The following is a 6,000-nucleotide window of genomic DNA, read 5'->3' on the forward strand; positions in this document are numbered from 1 at the left end:
CGTTCTCACGCATCCCGCGTGCGACGCCGCGCTCTCGCTAAACCAAACCGCGACGGTGGTATATTTTCACAAATCTTCTCATGTTCAGTACTTTCTTACAAATTCCACGGAAAAAATGTATATTTCTAAATTTTTTTCAGCAGACAGAAGCCGCTGTCATGCCCGTGATAAATTCATCCTGAAATAAAAATCATTCTCTAAAAGAAATAATAGAATTAATTAAAATTCGAAAAGAAATTGGCAAACACTAAAATACGTACAAGAAAAATTCGAATGTTGTCCGGAGATTTTTTGTTAAATTCCCGTGGTCTAAAAAGAGCCCTCAAATTTTACTTGAATTTTCAGAGCACCGAAAATATTATTAAGCAACAAAAACAATTATCAGAGTTTACTAAAAAGAAAACATAAAAATAAATCCTCCTTCCTCCTTTGGGCCAAGTCCGAAGTCCTCCCACTCTCTCCCGGCCCGCGGCCAAAGTCCTCCCTTTTTCCCTCTCTTTCTCTCCCTCTCTTTCTCTCCCTCCTTCTCTTGGGCCTACCCTTCCCCTCCCGGCCCACTCCCTCCTCTCCTCCTCCTTCTGGGCTGCCCCTCCCCTCCCTCCTTCCCTCTCGGCCCAGCCGCCCGGCCCAAACCAGGCCGAGCCGAGCCAGCCGTGCGCACGCGCGTCGCACGCGCGCTGACGGCGCGCCTGCGTGGGCCCCACCACCCGGGTCGTCGTCCTCCTCCCGCACAGCTCCTCTCTCTCTCCCGTGAACCCTAGTTTCTTCTCCCTCAAATCCGCTCGATTCAAATGACTAATTCCAAAATTGATTAGGGGGAATTAATCCCCTTTCCCTCCCCTCTCTTTCCCCCTTAATTACCTCTTGATTCGTGCTTTTAATCACCCGGAACGCCCGCGCCAATCTTGGCCGCTTTCCATGGCCGCCGGCCAACTTTTCTGCCGCCGTTCCCACCTCTCCCATGCCCGGCTCCCTCCACCATCCTATAAAATGGAACCCCCTCGCTCCGTTCTATCGTTTTAGCCCCTTCCCGAGCTCCCCCGTGGCCACACCACCTCTCCCCGCCTCCTCCTTCTCTTTCCTCGGTGCCAGCCACCCTCCAGCCGCCTGTGCCGCCTCGCCCGTGCGGCGTCTGATGTCGCCATCGCCTTCCCCGGCACTGCGACGCCATCCTCCTCCCCGGCCTCCCCGTATCCTCGCCGGAAACTCGCCGGATCGGTGTCCTCGTCGACGTTTGGTGGCGTTGCCGGCACTGTACCGCCCCAGCCGCCTGTGCCACCTCGCCAGTGCGTCGGCTGTCGTCGTCGCCTCCTCTCCCGGCACAACAGCGCCATCCTCTTCCCCGGCCAGGCCACCACGTTGCCCGAATTTCGCCGGAACACCGCCGTGCCGCGCTGGCCTCTCCATCCGCCTCGTCGGAATTTCCCCGGTCGGCCCTTCCTCCACCCGTGCGCCGTCGGCCGCGCCACCACCACCTCCGGCATCACAGCGGCGAGCCGGCGATGTCGTCTTTGGCTTCGCCTCCCCTTCAGCTGAACCCGCCGGCGTTCATCGTCGCCTCCTCGCCGGTTCCCATCGTCGTCCTCCCGTCATTCCCGGTAGTCGTGGTGTTCGTCCCTCCGTCAAGCCGTGCTGTTCGTCGCCCGCCTTTCGTCAAGGTTGCTGCAGCCCCGTCGTCGTCTTCGTCCTTGGCTCCGCGTCGTCAAGCGTTGTGCTGGCCGCGTCTCGCCTTCGTCCAAGGATCGCCGCCGAAGTCGTTCCCTCGCCGTTCGCCTCCGTCGTCCCCAAGCCGTCTCCGCCGCGCCCGTTCGTCGTCGTTGTTCCCACGCCTCGTTGCGTGGTGGTAAGGGTGCCTCCTCTCGCTGCCCCCGTCCTCGTCCTTTCGGTGTCGCCCCGCGCCCGTTGTGCGGTTGTCGACCCCGGTGCCCGTGTACCGGTGTCGGTAGTCGTTCGTGGGTGCGTGTGGTGACCGTGTTTGTGTGCCCGCTCGGTAGCCACGTGGTGTCCACGTGTGTAGTCCGCGTGGTGTCTAGTGGAGTCCGTTTGTCGGCCACTCGCCTCGGTTGACACACGGGGTCCGCTTCCGTCGACCCGTGGACCGTCTCTGTGTACTCGGTGTACCGTGGTCCCTTAGGTTGACATGTGGGGTCCGCATGTCAACAAGCGCAGCCTTCCTGTCTTTTCCAGGCAAGCGCTTACACATGTTTTATAATTGCAAAACCTAATTACAATAATCCGTAAATCTCCACGTGACAGCATTAAACTTCGAATGACCATGTCTTGGTCATACGAATCCCGAATCGACCCGTTCAAGTCTCTTAATGTTTGTTATAATCTAAAGAACCATGTGCTTATTTTTTTATGTATTTTTATTGCTTCTTTATAGGCTTGTAACTTTGCTTGTGTACTTCGCGTAGCTTCTGTCGTTCTGGAGGTTCTCGAAGCGTGGTTCGCGGTGATCGCCGAAGGTTCGGAAGGCCGTTCTCTCTGAGAAAGGCAAGTCGCATCACTCTTGAGCATATTGAATCCTAGTTTATAAAATTATTTTAATTTAAATTATTGCATTACCGCTTTACTTAAATTCCCGCGTTATCATTGTTTTATTTAGCTATGCCTATTTACCTTTGTTATGACCTTATTATTATTGCTATTGTTATTATTACCTTCTCCACCCTAGGATAAACAAAACCCCAACTAGTGGGTACTCTATTAATGGTTCCACTAGTATGAATTTAGATAGATGCTTCGCTGATTAATTAGGCAACACTAGGTGGTTTTATAACTTTAGACTGTGGGAGTTCTCATATCATTTGGACACTGTGGAATGGTTGGCTTGTGATGGAATTGAACACACACCTCCCCCCCTCTATTCAAAACTCTCAAAATGGTTTTAGGCTGGGCTCGAGGTGCATTGTTCTGCTAGTAGCACCTCGGCCACTATAAGGACCAGTCTTCGGGCCTCTGTTGCAAAGCACTACCGTACTAACCACATGTCTAATGGGTAAGGCTTAACCCGGTGCTCAGTCTAGTCCTGGCAAGAGTACACAGATGGAGATGGACGAAGTCGGGGCTAGATGGACATCTCTAGGGCAAATGAAGGCTACACGGGCTGCGGCTCGGTAGTCGAGATGTCATGGCACAGGGCCGGTGTCCTGCTGCTAGGGGCTCAATCTTACCTACCTGTCTCGGGATTCCGGCCGTAGGCGAGGTTGGGTCGGTGCTTTTGTCACGGCTAGGATGGGTAAAGGGGTTATGTCACATCCTTTACGACGGGTTCCACGGCCATGGAATGCGGAGTAAAGATGTGTCTTGTGGGTAAAGATGTACACCTCTGATCAGAGTACAATCTATTCGAATAGCCGCGCCCTCGGATTTGGGCAAGCCTAGCAATGTACCTAAGTTAGTGGTTTAATTCTTAAAACTTGTTTAACAACTAAAATGTGGAATGGTTGGCCTGATTGGCTTGGGACGAGCTGGGGCCCAGGTCGGGTTGCAAGTTCGGTCTGAATCATCGTAGGCCTTGGGTTAAGGCAGGTTCGTGTGGGTTCACGGCCTTGATTAATAATATTGTGTAGCTCTAGGATCGTCTTTATAAAATAGCTTTGGGCAACTAAGTGACTTTTAAATGCTGTTTTCTACAAAGCTTAACCCCTATATTATTTCCCCTTGTACCCTCTTGCATTAATCATGCATCTGCCGGTGTGGCTTGCTGAGTACTGTGGTTGTACTCATTCTTGCTCTATCTTTCCCCCCTTCAGTAAGAGAAGCTTTGGAGAAGAAGTCTTAGGTGGAGCCCTGGCTTATACCCCAGTTGAGCGCCTGTGAAGATGGAGCCGTAGGCCCGCTAGTCCGCTGCTGTTTATTTTTTTATTTTTTTTTATTGTCAGGCCTGAAGCGCCTTTGTAATAATGTAAGTATTATCGATATAATAAAGATGTGTCTTTTATATCATGTTTGTGTGGTGTACCCTAGCTTTTTCTAGGACGGAGATTAATATACTAGCGTTCAGGAAAATGCAAATTTTCTCGGTCGCGACAGCCGCAAGGGGATGTGCGGAGCCATGGTTCCTGGCCACACGACGATGGAGCCGCCGACGAGGGAGGAGCGTGTCATCTCTCACCGGCCGGAGTGTCTGCCAGGCTTAGTGTCGGGCTGAAATCAAGGAGGAAAAGTAAAATCCTAATATCCTTGCTTGGACCAAAGTGGGTTATGATTTCGTGTCATTATTTTCCCTATCATAAAGTGATGTGATTCTAATTTAGGATTTTTTTTCAATCATGAAGCGTGAAACTAACAATTTCTATGATCGGGTGATGGGTGATGTAATAGCCAGCTACACAAGTCGGCGTCACAATTCGTTGTGACCGAATATTATTTATTTATGCATGGTGGTACAATTTCAAATTAGTTTTTCTTTCCGTTGCAACGCACATGCACTTTCTCTGGCTGTAAAAAAGGTAAAGAGGAAGAGAAAGTATGACCAGTAAATGACTGAGTGGGAAGACAATGTGAAAGGAAAGAGGGATGGTCATCATTGCCCCCACCCGGCAGGGTTGTGTGCACGCCACCTTCCCCTTTGTCAAGATGCGGTACCCCGTGTTTATGTTTACCGGGTTCGACATGAAATCAGCTCTACTATGGTAGTGATCTCCCTATACTAAGCTCGTGGGTTCGATCGATTGGATAGGAGTGAGGGTGGTTGTTGGGGAAGTGGGAGTACTGGAGAAGACGTCGGACATGCAATGGGACATGGGAAACTTCGCGGAGACATTGCCATCATAACGTTACAATACCGTCCGGTTTCAGAATCGCAAAGGGCGACAACGAACGGAGGTGATGGAAGACGATGCACGTATATAGGAATGGGAAGAGGCGAACACCATGTAGGAGTCGAACGTTCCAAAGTGAGATAAACTTCAACTTTTATAATGGTAGAGAAAATATGTGGCTTAGTAGAGGTGACTAGAAGTGGCCACGTGGCGAAAAAAAAGAGCCAAAAGAAAGAAAACCCAAGATCTGTCCTCCTAGCGACCTAGCCCAATAACGCTCATTAGCACGTCCTATCTAATAATCTAAAACTGGCTCTTTTGCTAGCTTTCAATTGGTACACGTGGTACCTCTTATTTTGAAGGAAATCATAAATTTATACTAGAGAAAAAAAACCTAACAATCATATGTGAGGAAAAATCTAGAGAAAAATATCACATATGGATTCTAGAGGTTTCCAAAACTATCTTCCTTTTCCAATCACACGAACTTCTACTCATTTGCCTTCTATAAATATACCACGCCTACTCGGTACTACTTTTATAACTAGAGTATATAGTAAACCCAAAATTGTTAAGCAAAAAATAAATCTAAAACAACGAATTTGCATTTATTTTCCTTCTTTAAATATACCACGCTACTCAGTACTACTCCTATAACTCTAGAATATACAGTAAATCTGAAACTATTATACAAAGAAAATCCAAAACAAAGAAATAAAGAAAGAAACCTTGCTTTCTTATGTCATGGAATAGGATCATTAATACCTCCTGAGCCAAAATTATATTTTTGTTACACATGATATGTTAAAAACAACTCTAAATATACTAAATAATTGATCTTTCAAATATTCAAATCCAAAAGAAAATATATTTAAACTAATTAATTTTGATAAATCTCAAAATTTACTTTACTTGTTTGGATTTTTTAAAAAATTATGTATAAAATGACACATTAAATTTTATACTTTTACTTAACATGGCATAAAGGTTTTATATTTTTTAAACAAATATGTTTTTCTACATAATAAATAAATCATTTATACATACATATATAAATGTTTTTTAATATCATATGTGTCCATTTGTCAAAACTAAAATAGTGGTTCATAATTTTCTTTCTAAAATATTTTATGAAAACTATGATCTGGGGGAAAAAAGTCCCAAACACTATAGGTCGAAAATCAACCGTTTCACCTTTTAACGTGTACAGTTTATTTTTTTATAAAAGTAA

The 6,000-nt window shown here is 47.1% G+C and overlaps 1 long non-coding RNA gene across 1 annotated transcript; it reads left to right on the top strand.

The window, feature by feature from the left end:
- The first annotated feature begins 709 nt into the window (after positions 1–709).
- On the top strand, positions 710–3,951 carry LOC136357077 (uncharacterized). Its single transcript, XR_010742130.1, has 3 exons — positions 710–1,843; positions 2,418–2,496; positions 3,759–3,951. It is a non-coding gene; the product is annotated as an uncharacterized lncRNA (long non-coding RNA).
- The last annotated feature ends 2,049 nt before the right edge of the window (positions 3,952–6,000 follow it).

The sequence above is a fragment of the Oryza sativa genome, chromosome 6 (assembly GCF_034140825.1).
Source record: "Oryza sativa Japonica Group chromosome 6, ASM3414082v1".
In the NCBI taxonomy this organism is placed as follows: domain Eukaryota; kingdom Viridiplantae; phylum Streptophyta; class Magnoliopsida; order Poales; family Poaceae; genus Oryza; species Oryza sativa.